Here is a 16,428-nt window from a genome sequence, read left to right as displayed (position 1 = left end):
CAAAATGTGATCACTTAATCTGGTGGGGTGACTTCTAATGACAGCTTTGTGAAATAACGCTCCTTTAACTTCATGCATCAATCACAATCAATCCTTGAGTTTCAAATAAATAGCAGAGTGTATCACTACAGTCCTGTTCGAAACATGTTGGAATTTTTAGCCCTTCCCCATGGCAAATTTAGTGTAGAGGGGCATTTATCAGGTAGGAGGGTGGCAGCTAGTGACCTGATACTTGCCTACCTCGAACTCAATTAAGTTGTGCAGGTGCCAGTGTTAGACTAGGGTGGACGAAGTTAAAAAAAAATCACACAACACCAGATTAGAGTCCAACAGGCTTACTTGGAAGCACGAGCTTTCAAAGCACTGCTCCTTCATCAGAAAACTAGATGAAGGAGCAATGCTTCGAAAACTAGTACTTCCAAGTAAACCTGTTGGACTGTAATCTGGTGCTGTGTGATTTTTAACTTTATCTCAATTAAGTTCATGTCAGAAAGGCCCACTGATGGGCTAAACTGCCTCACCAACACTTGGAGCCTTTAATGAAGGAATTGGTGCTGACTGAAAAAAAATCTCATCCTACTGCTGCAGTTATCCTCAATTATAAACAGGAGGCCTTACCACACAGACAGCAAGACAAGCAGATGTAAAGTTGGGTTTCCGTCAGCTTGTAGGTGGCATCTCTTATCCAGCAGCATTCATTGGGCTGATCAAGACACACATCACTATACTTGCTGCCAACCCCAATCGCCTGTGATACCCACTCAGTTATCACTACCTCTGGCTGAGGATCCAACAAATGCTTGAGGCTTTACTGGTTATCATAAAGGCAGCCGCCTCCACTGTGACATTGCCATTCACTCGAGTTATTAAACTCTAATTAGCAGACCAGACTAGATATTACCATGTCACTTTCTTGGTCACTGGGGGGTGGACAGGTGGTGAGACTGCTGCTGGCTTATCAAGTACTGAGCAAAATGAGATGTGGCGAACATTTCTCTAAACACAGCACACTACCCAATGGCTGAGACTTTCTCGTTACCTGAACAAGGTGCTACCATAGAGTAAGAAATTAACAAAGATTCAGTTATGCAAAAATATATATTCACTCACAGGATGTGGTAATCGCTGGCGAGTCCCATATTTATCACCTATTCCTGATTACCCAGAGAGCAGTTGAGAGTAAACTGCATTACTGTGGGTCTATAGTCATATGTAGGCCAGACCAGGTAATGATGGCAAATTTCTTACTCTAAAGGATATTAGAGAACCGGATGGGATTTTCTGACAATCAACAATGATTTCATGGCCATCATTAGGTTCTTAATCCCAAACTTTTATTGAATTCAAATTCCAACATCTGCCATGGCAGGATTCAAACCTCAGTCCCCAGATATTACCTGAGTTCGCTGGATTAATAATCTAGTGATAATATCACTAGGCTATGGCCTCCCTCTCATACCCAATAATTTGCATTAGACCAAATAAATTAGAAACAAACAGACAAGTACCCAATAAAATAAATGACACTAACACAGTAATTTGAATTAATGTACGTTTTTTTTGTAAAATTTAGTGTTGTATTTCTGTAGATTCACAGAAAGCAGACACAATTCAACAATTTCTTGACGAACAGATTCACAATTTTACTTCTCCTTTCAAGTATTTCATTCCAGAAAGGTAGGAAAAATCAACAAATAAGCTCTATCCCATAAACCTCTCTAACATTCCTCCTTGCGCTGACTGTAAGTGTCAATAAGGAGCGATGTTTCATAAAGTAGAATTTAAAGATGATTTGAGAGCTTAAACAAGACATCAACCACTATGTGTTTTCAAAATTTGTAGTTTTGTCAAAAATGCATTTGTATGTATACATTCTTAGGCACAATAAAATCCAAATGAAAGAAAAATATTGCATAAATCTAAGACTGAAGTTTTACTGCCAGTTTAATAATACATTTCAATTGTGCCATCAACCTAAAAAAATACTTTTTACGGGAATGCTCTGGATCTATAATGAATGATTTTCATGTTACAAAATAATACTTGCCATATCCCATAAATGGCCAGAAGATTCATTGGTACTCTTGATAAGGTGCCAAATTAATTCTTGATTTTACTTTGTGAGAAAACAGACATTCATGCCTAGTTTTGCCAAGGTGGAAAGAGTCCAGAATCTGTAAAATGGATGGGCAAGTTCCACTCTCTCCAAATCCTTAGCACCTCTAATTTTCACTGATATGAGATAAGGATGTCAGCAGCACAATGAAGTTCAGTGTAGAAAGTCATGAGTCAATCTATTTGCCTTCATAATGAAAAATCTGAGCCTCATTCTCATAAAAACCCAGAAAAGAAACAAAGTTCAGACCAAGGTGCAGGTTAGGTGGATTGGTCATGCTTAATTGACAATAGTGCCCAAGGACGTGCAGGCTAAGTGCATTGGCATTGGAAATGCGGAGTTACAGGGACAGGGTAAGGGGTTTAGTCTGGGTGGGATGCTCTTCAAAGGATTGGTATGGTCTCAATGGGCCAAATAGCCTGCTTCCACACCGTAAAGGTTCTATGATTCTGTGAAGATGTCAACAGCAACATAATTCAGTAGATGTTAGCTGGAAGGGAGCAGCAGGTCAGACAGCATCCAAGGAGCAGGAAAGGCAATGTTTCATATCAAAATCCTTTGTCAGGACTGGGGAGGTGGGCGGGGAGCCCAGAGGTATGTAGGGGGAGGGGGTTGGGGCTGGGATTAGGGTACAGCCTCTGAATCTAACATGTCATCCTCCGACATTTCTGCCACCCACAAGCAGATCCCACCACCAAAAATATATTTCCTTTCCCACCCTGTCCACTTTCCGCATGGACTGCTCACTCCGCAACTCCCTTGTCAACTCTACACTCACCACCAACTTACCCACCACAGCCTTTTCATGCAACTGCAAGAGGTGCAACACCAGCCGTACACTTCCCCTCTCACCTCCATCCAAGGCCCTAAACAATCCTTCCAGATCCAACTGAGTTTCACCTGCATGTCATCTAACCTCATTTATTGCATCAGTTGCTTCCAATGTGGTCTTTGCGTTTGGTCTCCCCAGTATAGAGGACTCAGGGACTGGTTTCCAGAGCACCTGCACTCTGCACGCACTAACCAATCTGACTTTCTGGTTACCATCCACTTTAATTCCCCCTCCCACTCCCCTGGCAACATGGCCATCCTTGGCCTTCTCCATTGCCAGAGTGAGGCCAAACAGAAACTGGAGGAACAACATGTGATATTTCACCTCTGGAGCTGACAGCCCAATGACCTCAACATTGACTTCATCAGCTTCAAAATCCCTCCACAACCAGCTTTTTCCCCTGTCTAGTGGTTCCCCTCCTCCTCGCTTCCTTGACCTGCCTAACTTGTTCATCTTCCTACTCACCTATCTGCTCCACCCTTCCCACTGACCAATCACAATCACCTCTTACCTGATTCCACCTATGATTATCCCACTGACCCTTTCCACAGCCCCACTCCCCTCCATCTATGTACTTCTGGACTCCCTCCCCTAACAGTCCTGATGAGGGTTTCGGCCCGAAACACTGACTTTCATGCTCTTCGGATGCTGGCTGACCTGCTGTGCTTTTCCAGCTTCATATCTATTGACTCTGGCTTCCAGCATCTCCAGTCCTTACTGGCTCTAATTCAGGCTGCTTGTACATTGACAACACCACTACCCAACTCTACTCCGAACCTGCCACCAGATCTGTGTCATGGTATAAATATATGTTATCAGCTATTAGTGTATATGTCAAGCATCAGATATCCCATTAACACTGCCACATTTCTTTATATCTTGATGAAAGCATAGTTCTCAGAAAAAGAGCATTTTTTGAAAAAAAAAGCCTCTCAGAATATACCGTTTCATTAGCCTTGGACATGCTGAACTACCATATCTGGTGTTAAATGTGAAATGAAATGAAGTGCAAATACTTTTCTCACATTAAAATGAAAGATAATGGAAATTATGTGAATGCATTTTGTAATGAATATGAAGTATAGCCAGTAGCTTATATTCATTTTAAACCCATTTTTTTGTATGTGCTCATTAATAGGAGTCCCTGAGCAAGTGGTTAAAAACTGCTCTCTCTTTTATTTTTACAACTAATGGCTTTCTTTTAAGGATCATCAAGCACTGTGGGTGTCTTAACATTGTCTTGAACCAAGCCCAGTCAAGCCTGTTAAATCAGAGCACAACCCAACCCTTGACTAGATAGCAGGATTATTATTACTACTCCTGACAAAGCTCCTTCAATATTAGGGTGACAATTTCATAAATAATTAAAGAAATTGCTGCATGGAACATCATGGAGTCACAGCAATTTCAATTGTGGATTATTTGCGCCACAGAAGGAGGAATAGGAAAGTAAAGATGGTATTCACAGAGCCATGATTTTTCATTAATTTACTGACTCACTCACACACATTCATTCTTCCCCCCAAGCAATGAGATTTGAGCATTCTATTGAGCAGAAATTTGGGACATCGGTGAAGGTGTAAAGACTTGCTTCTTGACTCTGCCCTAACTGAACTATCCTGGGTTGTTGCATGCCTTTTACTGCAACTTGGCTATCACATGGTTAATTCCATCATCTCAACCCATTTATTCCTCAAGGTGCTGTCACTTACAGGGGAAGGCAAGAGTGTGTCTAAGCAAGTGCAACTAGGGGCTGACAGAGGCTGAGAGAAAAACAGCTGCAACATCCAATTGCAGCATTAGGCAGGGGAGTTAGAGACAACACTGCCAGTGGCAAAGACGGGATATATCCCAAGTCTGAGGGCAGAAAACACAGAAGAGAAATGGTCCATGATTGGAGGAACATTTCTTTGCAGATCTATCAATTCCACATAACATTAATTTGAACAATGAATCCATGAGGCAAAGCAAGCCAGATTATGCTCCTCAGATGTATGTTGTGTAACCAGACTCCATCAGTTCTGAGTCCCAAGCAAATATCTAGCTAAATATGGCCAATCAGAGCTATATCAGGAATTCCCACATTCTTTTATTTCAGGGTGGTCCAACAACAAGATTCTGTGATACGCTAGCTGAGTCATCTTTCTGTTTCAAAATGAACAAAAGAAATATCAAAGTGTAACGTGTTTTAGACAAATGTAATTTATCACATCGACTTTTCACTTTGTTATGGTGGCTTCTCATCAAAGTCAGGATGATTTCCAAATCAATGAATGACAAACAGAATATATAATTAACTTTTCTTTGTTAAAAAATTATCTTTGAACTTGTACAAGTCCATGAAGAAGAATCTGTCAGAAGTATACTTTTAAAATGACGCCAGATACTGCTTACAGCAGATTTACTTTGAAATCTATCAGACCACTGAAGTCGCTGTAACTGAGCAGCCTTAGGAACAAGCAGCAACACCTTGAATGTGGGAGAACTTGTTTCCACTTCAAATTTACCTGAAAACCACCCTCTCTGGAAATTCTGGAAAAGGTTTACTAAGAACATTCTGCTTATAAAACCTTTAATTCTGGTAAAAGCATGAACTTATCTCTGAAACTATAGGCCTGCTATGAAAGACAGACTGAGACAAGTAAAATTAAATAGAATAGCAACTTAATAAAATGTGCATTGTTTCAAAACTAGATGCAAATTTTCATAAGTCACCATACCATAGACAGTGTAATTGTATTATTTTCTTTGCTTCATCTATACTAGAGACAATAGAATCATATTATTTTCTTTTCTTCATCATTCATTAATGCTTGAGCTTTGAAAATACTTTTGTTTTAAGGAAACATTGCGGGCTTTTTCATGTTCTTTTGCCAAGTCTGAGTTGCTTTGAGTGTTTTGCAGGGATTTCGGACATGAGGCCTCAGATTCTTTCATCTGTATTTAAGCTTGTGCAAGAGACAGCATGTAAGTTGAGTAAATGAGACACATTTTAAACCTCCAAGGCAAGTGTGGAATAATAAATAATCTTTATCTCTAAAGTTAAAGAAAACTTTTAGGATTATCGCAGTTGAAGTACCATTCTAAAAGTAAGAAAATACTCAACCTGACATATAAAAGGCATTGATTATAGCTGGTAAGAAAGCACAAATTCTGTTCATAACATCTGTCTCCTCTGACAGTTCGCTCTCCTTTAACAGTTTATTATGCTTTTTTCTTTGGATTATTCCATCCAATATTTTTCTCTCTCTCTATTATCATCATGACAATCAAATTTCCTAGTCTTTATGAGATTTGTGACAATGCTTAAAACTTGCCATTTTGACTAAATGCTTGACTTCTTGTTTGAATGTCTTTTTCTTTAGCTGTGGAATGTAGATCTGATTGCAATCTCCTTTAAGTCCTTACAACATAAAATTCTGTAAAGGTACCACGTACACGCACGTTTTTCATGTTGCTTTCCTTTTCAGGCATTCATCTTTATTACTTTTCAGGATGAAGGGTTATACCTGTTACATTGATCATGAGCGAGAGAGGCAGAAGTAAATAATTTAGTCTGTCAAGCCTGCTCTGTCCTTCAATGGCTGGTGTTGTTGCGGCCTCAACTCCATTTTCCTGTATGCTTCTCATAACCTTTGATTCCCTTATCAAGGTAACATCTCACCATTCACTACAGAAGCTGTCTGATGTCCTTAATATTCTAACATTTTCTGCTTTCTTTTCCTCTACCTAAATCTGTCTATTTCTTTCCTTGGACTCCTTTAAGATTGACTTGCTTCAAATGTTGTTATTTTAGATTCATGTTAAGCTGTCTGACAATTAATGCAGACAAGTTTTGCCATGTGACAAACAAATGTTAGCAAAAAACACTGGTGCCAAGTACCATTAAAATGAAAATTCAGTGATAAATGCTGAGCTTTGCAAATACAAATTTTTTGAGAAAAAACATTGCTTTCTCATGTTCTTTTGTGACATTTGAGATACATTGAGTTTTTTTTTAACAGGGATTTCTGCCATGAGGCCTCATGAGATTTCTTGCCGTATATCATCAAACCTATCTCATTCAATATCTACCCACCCTTCACTTTACCATGCACCATTCCGAGAGCAATCTGCTACTCAATTCTAGAATTAAACAAGCATTCTTTGTGCCTGTGCAATCTTTAAAAGGATGTGTATACCTGGCCAAACCCTGTCAGTCTGGTACTGTCCTGCACAGTTCCTGACATTTGCTCCAGATGTATCTGAGAGGGAGAAACTGGTGTCTCACTTTGATGGGCCCTGCTAAATGAAGCGATTCAGACACAGGACTTACTATTTCCTCAAGACTGCAACTGGAGGTCACAACATTAAACAATTCAGGCTTGATCTGAGGTTGCCACCCTGATTAAATTAGTCTCAGTCATTTGGAGGAATAAGGCCCAAGTCATTTTCAGTCCGTCATCACCTTCCCTCTGATAATTCTTATTTCCACTATTTCTTCTACACCACCTGCCTCCCACCAAGGTTCATTCTCTCCCACTCTCACTACTGTATGCAACATCTTCCTCCATTTGCTGTCACTCTTCAGCCCCCAACACTATGAACCCTGCATGACCCCTGTGCTGTGTGTCTCTGTGTCCCAGATGACAACAGCCCTGAGATTCAAGATGGATAGTGGGATAAAACTGAAAAAAAAACTGAGGATACTGTAAATCAGAGACAAAAACAAATGTTATTGTAAAAGCTCAGCAGATTTGGCAGCAGATGTGGAGAGAAATGAGAGTTAAGGTTTCAGGTTGAGTGACCTAGGTGGTGGGGTGCCTGACATTTAGCCCCTCATCTCATATTTGGAGAAGATTCTCACTGTGACTAACCCAAATAGCTTACTAACTGTTTCCAAGCCCCTAGTATGGTAGTGAAGGCTGCCTGCACTCATTGTGTAAGGATCTTTTGAGCAAAGGCTACTCCCTTGACTTGACTGAGGCTTGCTGACAACTATTGATTTGAAAAATGTGGTGCTGGAAAAACACAGCAGGCCAGGCAGCATCTGAGGAGCAGGACAACTATGACAAGCTTATTTATTTTGTTTCTCTGCTAACAGCAAGGCAAGGCAAAAATGAGTGTGGGTGCAACTCCAACATACCGCAATTAACAACTTCAATATTCACTCCTTCAGCTTCTTGGGAGCTTATCCAAGATGGTGGCAGAGAAGGGCTCCTAATGCAGAGTTCATCCTCTCTGACCACTTTGCTTTCTTCTCTTCTCGCTTTTTTCTTTCTTCTTGTTACTTTTTTTTCTCTACTTACCTTCTGGATGGGGCTCGGTAATAGAGACAGCTGCAGTGTCGGTAGCAACTGGGGGACTCAGAGCAGGGACAGTTTTAGTTACCTAGAGGTGGCTGGTGTGTGCCCAAGCAGAATCGTGGCAGTGTCGCAGAAGTGTCTGCGGGCCCAGAGTGGCACCACAGCGGGACTCTGGCAGCCTGTGGCAAGACGCCTGGTGAGTCTGGATGATAGTCAACAGTGAAACTGCAGCACAGAGGTGCAGGGATTCAGAAATTAAGCTCAACATGAGAGAGATGAAGCCCTGATGTTGAAAGCCCAGCATGGAGCTACTACAGTGTATGGCCCATGACTAAAGACGGACCATAATTAGTTGCTTTTAGCTTTATTTTGTATTTAGTACTTCATACTGAGAAGAACTGTAATGTTGAACTTTTAACTTTTTTCTTTATTTTTGTACTTTTTAACTGAAGATTTTGTACCTGGTTACCTCATACCTAAAGAGAAAGTGAGGACTGTAGATGCTGGAGATCAGAACTAAAGGTGTTGCTGGAAAAGTGCAGCAGGTCAGGCAGCATCCAAGAAGCAGGAGAGTCAACTTTTCGGGCATGAGCCCTTATTCATTCCTGAAGAAGGGCTCATGCCCAAAACATCGACTCTCCTGCTCCTTGGATGCTGCCTGACCTGCTGCGCTTTTCCAGCAACACATTTTCAGCTACCTTGTACCTCAGACAGCATTGTGAATTGCGGCATTCCACACTTTTCACTGTACTCCTGTATCCTTGTACTTAAGTACACATCGCAGTAAAACCTAATGATAATTCTGGTTCTCCTATCAGCACACACTGGCAGCAGTGTGTACCACCTATAAGATGCACTATAGCAACTCACTCAGGCTCATTTGATAGCACCTTCCAAATTTCTAAGATCAACTGTTACAATACGGGGTAAACCCCTTGCTAATTTAAACCTGCAACACAGAAATTATTTAACCCATGTTGTAATCTGTTAAAATTTGAGAGGCAAGGAACTATTCCAAAAAGTTATTATTTATAGTAAAGATTAGCAACTTCTTTTAATAGTCTAACAGACAATAACTAGTTAACAACTATTTATAACTCCTTTCTCCAACCTATCTTTTACCTTCTCCTCTATAATACCAGTCTGATAAAACCCCTGATTAAGATTTACAGAAGAATTAAAATTTCAAAACTATCCAGCTGTCAAATCTTCTTTTGGTATCTTCCTCTGAAAATTTGCTCTCCATGTCTGTGTCAATCTTTTCTTTCTGTGCAAACTTCTTCTGCAGACAGGTAATTTTAACTAATAAACAGTTTTTATTAGCAGCCTATATCTATGGTCTTTCGGCAGTTCTCTCCAAACTGTTTCAATATTCCCGGTCTTACACCCCAAAGCATTAGATCATTTCATTGGTTTTAATACTGTCAAAATACTAAATTCAAACTTGATTGGAGTTTAGTATCTTGGGGCATAATTTAAACTAATTGGCCAAATTTGAATTTGTTTTTTTTCTTATAGTAAGCTAGGTGCTGCTAGTTGCTGGACCAAATATCACATTGCAAATTCTCCAGCACTCTGTGTGCTTGCTAAATTCTTCAACTCTCTTAAAGGTATAGTATCCCTAACACCTTCATAACACTACAACTAGAAAGACAAGGGTAGCAGAGAATCACTGCCATCCTGACTTGGAATTATACAGCTAATCTTTGACTCTTGCTGGAACAAAGTCCTCGAACTCCATCCCTAACAGCACTGCAGTTGTAACTGCATCCAAAGGAGTGCGGCATTTCAAAAAGGCAGTTCACTATGATCTTCTCCTGGACATTTAGGGGTGAGCAACAAATGCTGGCCTAAACAGCAACACACAGATTTCATGAGAGAAAAAAAAATTCCCTGGTGATTTTTGCAACAAAACTGTAAATGTATTCTTTACACATACAGTTATAGAGTCATAGCGATGTACAGCATGGAAACAAACCCTTCAGTCCAATCTATCCATGCCGACCAGATATCCCAACCCAATCTAGTCCCACCTACCAGCACCCGGCCCATATCCCTCCAAACCCTTCCTATTCATATACCCATCCAAATGCCTCTTAAATGTTGCAGTTATACCAGCCTCCACCACTTCCTCTGGCAGCTCATTCCATACACGTACCACCATCTGTGTGAAAAAGTTGCCCCTTATGTCTCTTTTATATCTTTCCCCCCTCACCCTAAACCTATGCCCTCTAGTTCTGGACTGCCTGATCCCAGGGAAAAGACTTTGCCTATATACTCTATCTATGCCCCTCATAATTTTGTAAACCTCTATAAGGTCACCCCTCAGCCTCCAATGCTCCAGGGAAAACAGCCCCAGCCTGTTCAGCCTTTCCCTGTAGCTCAAATCCTCCAACCCTGGCAACATCCTTGTAAATCTTTTCTGAACCCTTTCAAGTTTCACAACATCTTTCTGATAGGAAGGAGACCAGAATTGCATACAATATTCTAACAGTGGCCTAACCTATGTCCTGTACAGTCACAACATGACCTCCCGACTCCTGTACTCAATACTCTGACCAATTAAAGAAAGCATACCAAACGCCTTCTTCACTATCCTATCTACCTGCGGCTCCACTTTCAAACAGTTATGAACCTGCACTCCAAGGTCTCTTTGTTCAGCAACACTCCCTAGGACCTTACCCTTAAGTGCTGCTATGATTTGTTTTCCCAAAATGCAGTACCCCGCATTTATCTGAATTAAACTCCATCTGCCACTTCTCAGCCCATTGGCCCATCTGGTCCAGATCCTGTTGTAATCTGAGGTAACCTTCTTCACTGTCCATGATACCTCCAATTTTGGTGTCATCTGCAAACTCACTAACTATATCTCTTATGCTCGCATCCAAATATTTATGTAAATGACAAAAAATAGAGGACTCAGCACTGATCCTTGTGGCACTCCACTGGTCACAGGTTTCCAGTCTGAAAAACAACCCTCCACCACAACCCTCTGTCTTCTGCCTTTGAGCCAGTTCTGTATTCAAATGGCTAGTTCTCCCTGTGTTCCATGAGATCTAACCATTCTAATCAGTCTCCCATGGGGAACCTAGTCAAACACCTTACTGAAGTCCATATAGATCACATCTGCTGCTCTGCCCTCATCAATCCTCTTTGTTACTTCTTCAAAAAACTCAATCAAGTTTGTGAGACATGATTTCCCATGCACAAAGCTATGTTGACTATCCCTAATCAGTCCTTGCCTTTCCAAATACATGTTGGATTCCCTCCAACAACTTGCCCCACCACCAAGGTCAGGCTCACCGGTCTATAGTTCCCTGGCTTATCCTTACCAGCCATCTTAAACAGTGACACCACGTTTGCCAACCTTCAGTCTTCCAGCACCTCACCTGTGACTATCGATGATACGAATATCTCCGCAAGAGGCCCAGCAATCACTTCTCTAGCTTCCCACAGAGTTCTCGGGTACACCTGATCATGTCCTGGGGATTTATCCACCTTTACCCATTTCAAAACATCCACCACTTCCTCCTCTGTAACCTAGACATTTTGCAAGATGTCACCATCTATTTCCCTACAGTCTATATCTTCCATATCATTTTCCATAGTAAATACTGATGCAAAATATTCATTTAGTATCTCCCCCATTTTCTGCGGCTCCACACAAAGGCCGTCTTGCTGATCTTTGAGGGGTCCTATTCTCTATCTAGTTACCCTTTTGTCCTTTATGTATTTGTAAAACCCCTTTGGATTCTCCTTAATTCTATTTGCCAAAGCTATTTCATGTCCCAATTTTGCCCTCCTGATTTCCCTCTTAAGTATACGCCTACTTCCTTTATACTCTTCGAAGAATTCACTCAAGCTATCCATCTCCCTTACATATGATTCCTTCTTTTTCTGAACCAAACCCTCAATTTCTTGAGTCAGCATTCCCTATAGTTACCAGCCTTCCCTTTCACCCTGACAGGAATATACTTTCTCTGGATTCTTGTTATCTCATTTTTGAAGGCTTTCCATTTTCCAGCCATCCCTTTACCTGCAAACATCTACCTCCAATCAGCTTTCGAAAGTTCTTGCCTAATACCGTCAAAATTGGCCTTTCTCCAATTTAGAACTTCAACTTTTAGATCTGGTCTATCCTTTTCCATCATTATTTTAAAATTAATAGAATTATGGTCGCTGGCCCCAAAATGCACCCCCACTGACACCTCAGTCACCTGCCCTGCCTTATTTCCCAAGAGTAGGTCAAGTTTTGCACCTTCTCCAGAATCAGAAAATTATCTTGTGTGCACTTAACAAATTCCTCTCCATCTAAACCTTTAACACTATGGCAGTCCCAGTCTATGTTTGGGAAGTTAAGATCTCTGTCCATTACCACCATATTATTATTCCAGATAGTTGAAATCTCTGAACAAGTTTGTTTCTCAATTTCCCTCTGACTATTGGGGGGTCTATAATACAATCCCAATAAGGTTATCATCCCTTTCTTATTTCTCAGTTCCACCCAAATAACTTCCTGGATGTATTTCCGGGAATATCCTCCCTCAGCACAGTTGTAAGGCTATCCCTTATCAAAAATGCCGCTCCCCCTCCTCTCTTGCCTCCCTTTCTGTCCTTCCTGTAGCATTTGTATCCTGGAACATTAAGCTGCCAGTCCGGCCCATCCCTGTGCCATGTTTCTATAATTGCTGTGATATCCTAGCCCCAGGTTTCTGACCATGCCCTGAGTTCGTCTGTCTTCCCTGTTAGGCCCCTTGCATTGAAATAAATGCAGTTTAATTTATTAGTTCTACCTTGTCCCTACCTGCCCTGACTGTTTGACTTGCTTCTGTTCTCAGCTGTTCTCAGATTGATCTCTTTCCTCACTATCTTCCTGTGTCCCACCCCCCACCTTACCACTTTAAATCCTTCCAAGCAGTTCTAGCAATTTCCCCTGCCAGTATATTCGTCCCCTTCCAATTTAGATGGAATTTGTCCTTCTTGTACAGGTCAGTTCTATCCCAAAAGAGATTCCAATGATCCAAAAATGTGAATCATTCTCCCACACACTAGCTCCTCAGCCATGCATTCATCTGCTTTATCCTCCTATTCCTGCCCTCACTAGCTCGTAGCACTGGGAGTAATCCAGATATTACTATCCTTCAGGACCTCCTTTTCAAATTTCTGCCTAACTCTCTGTAATCTCCCTTCAGAATCTCAACTTTTCCCTTCATATATCGTTGGTTCCAATGTGGACAATGGTTCCTTGCTGGCCCCTCTCCCCCATGAGAACATTCTGCACCCTCTCTGAGACATCCTTGATCCTGGCACCAGGGAAGCAACACACCATTCTGCTTTTCCGCTGCTGGCCACAGAAGCATCTGTCTGTACCTTGGACTACAGAATCCCCTAACACAATTGATCTATTGGAAGCAGAGGTACCCCTCGTTGCATTAGAGCCAGTCTCAATACCAGAAACTTGGCTGTCTGTGCTACGTTCCCCTGAGAATCCATCACCATTTACATTTTCCAATTCCCTGTTTGAAATGGGTATATCCGCAAAAGACTCCTGCCCCAGGTGCCAACCTCTCTTACCCTTCCTGGAGTTAACCCATCTATGTGACTGTATCTGAGACTTTCCCCCCTTCCTATAGTTTCCATTCATCACATACTGTTGCTGTTGCAAATTCCTCATCGCTTCTATCTGTCTCTCCAACCGATCCATTTGTATTTTTGCTTTTATTTCAAAGTAACACAAGAAGAAATATCTCCTCATATTTGTTTTTCAGACATTATAGGAACTTTTATTCAATTTTCCTCTTTACGTTTGGAGCACAGCATACTTTTGTCAGAGTTATTCAGGGTAGTGTCCCATGTCCAATCAACTTGAGCTGCTTCATCCATGACTTTTGCTCCATCTTACATTGAGTTTTGATTTTTCAATGATTTTTGCAGTGTTCAGTGCCATTCATAGCTTCTTACTCAGTCCGCATGTGCAAGACTTGGACCACATTTTCTTTGGGAGGATAAATATTATGAACTTTCTCACCACACAAGTGTCAAGCAATAAGTATTTCCAATAAGGGGACATGTACCATTCTCCCCTCGACATTCAATGGGCATCACCATTGCTGAATCCTCCACTATCAATATCCTAGAAGTTAATATTGACAAGAAACTGAATATAAATAAAATGGTTGCTAGAAAAGATCAGAGACTAAGAATTCTCTGGTGAGTAACTCACATCTTGAGTTTTCAATATTTGTCCACTATCTAGAAAACATAGCTCTGAAATCTTATAGGATACTTTACACTTGTCTGCAGCTCCAACAGCATTCAAGAAACTTTAAATATCTCGAAGCCTAATAAACTGGCACCCATTCACAGCCTTAAACATTCATACTTTCCACCACTGGTGCAAAGTGGCATCTAAAATATCAGCTGCAAGATGCACTGCAGCAATTTGCTAGATCTCTTTCAACAGAATCTTCTACACTCATTACCAATCTGTTAGAACATGGACTGCAAATACATGAGAATGTGATTTCAAGTACTTCTCCAAGATATGTACTAATCCTTTACTATTACACAATGCAACTCCTTTCCTTGCAGTGTTATCGGTATTCCTGCATTGTTTCAAGATGGCAGCTTACCACCACTTTCTGAACAATAATCAGTAATAGACAGTAAATGGTGGGCCTGCCAATGATGCTCACATCTCATGACCAAATTTTTTAAAAATTAACTTATTAGTGTTGATGTACAACTTACATCCCACCAACCATTCTCTTTTCATTTAAATTGTCCAACAAAAGTCTGCAGAATACAAAACCCTGCTGTTCTTAGAGTAAGTCAGCTGCAGAAATGAATGCTAATGTGATAAAATATTGGCAAGTTAAAACAAATCCCAATATTTCTCTGGTCTCATCCCATAACAGATGGTCAACTGTGAATGACCCCATTGTGGTGCATAGGTTTCTTTGTATTCAACAACTCCTGAAAGGAAAATGGTGCATAATTTATATTTCTACTATTTGTTAAAGTGAAGTCTGGCTCATGAAGACTGCCTCTTGCAAACTATCCATAAGTATTCAAACTCTACCTGAATAGATACACTCTATAACTGCAACTACAGTCAAAATTGCCTCAATATTGCAACAGCTAAAATTCACACAAGAACGACAAAAAATGCCTAGAGATTTTATAGTTGGAAGCCTATCTCTTTCTTATAAATGTAACTCAGTATTGGGTTCTGCTTTATTCATTGAATTTACAATCCATCTAAAAGCATTTAAAATAATTATCTGTCTTGCCACTTACTACCTTTAGAACAATTCAACAGGTGAAAATCAATGCCTTTTTTCCAACTAGAAAGACTGACAATGATTCATAAGATAAGCTTAAATACATATTGAACATTAACAATGATGATCAAAGGAATTAAATTCAATGTCATACTACATAGAATTTTGAGTGCTGAAATGGGCCATTGGATCCAACTGCTTATAATTGTGATTATACATCATAGAACTTCATCCCAGCTTTCTTCATCAAAATTTTTCAGTATAATCTACTATTCTTTTGTGCCTCGTGTACTTATCTAGCTTCTCCTTCATGCATCGGTGATACTCAGCTCAACTACTAATTGTGATAGCAAGTCCCATGTTCAAATCCATCTCTGTGTCAATAAATTTCTCCTCAATCCTCTGTAATATTTGTGGTCAATTGCTTTTGTCTTCCTCACAAGTAAAAATATTTACATTTTGTAAACTATTTTATAACCTCTAATGACTCACACAACTTACCCTTCCCTTTGAGGTTAATGAGCCGAGGCTGATTAATCTTGCGAGAAAAGGTACAAATCCCTCGGTTCTGGCATTATTGTTGTTCTTTTTGCTTATTACTATGCATGAGGCTTCTGGGGTTTTTGTTATACACCAAGATTTCAAAATCAAATAAATTTTTAAGTTATTACTTAATTTTCTAAATTCAATAATGTTCAATATTGACTAATGTATGGGAATAGATCAAGATTTTCAACACATAGTACTAAGCAGGCTTGTCTTGCAACTGACCAGCTTGCAGAGTAAAGGAAAAAAATTGTAGATTATTTTGTGATATGTAAATTCATCTTGTCTGTAAATGTTGGACTGATTATCAGAGCATTCATGATTTTGTTCAGTAATCAATTTTCATAGTCTGTTGTTCAAATCTTT

General features: G+C 40.3%; 1 protein-coding gene across 1 annotated transcript in view; it reads right to left on the bottom strand.

The window, feature by feature from the left end:
- lsamp (limbic system associated membrane protein) overlaps positions 1-16,428 on the bottom strand; it is an 855,795-nt gene that overhangs the window by 796,063 nt on the left and 43,304 nt on the right. The gene's annotated exons all lie outside the window — the stretch shown is intronic.

The sequence above is a fragment of the Hemiscyllium ocellatum genome, chromosome 12 (genome assembly GCF_020745735.1).
Source record: "Hemiscyllium ocellatum isolate sHemOce1 chromosome 12, sHemOce1.pat.X.cur, whole genome shotgun sequence".
Lineage (NCBI taxonomy): Eukaryota > Metazoa > Chordata > Chondrichthyes > Orectolobiformes > Hemiscylliidae > Hemiscyllium > Hemiscyllium ocellatum.
This window is presented reverse-complemented; position numbering and strand designations above follow the sequence as displayed.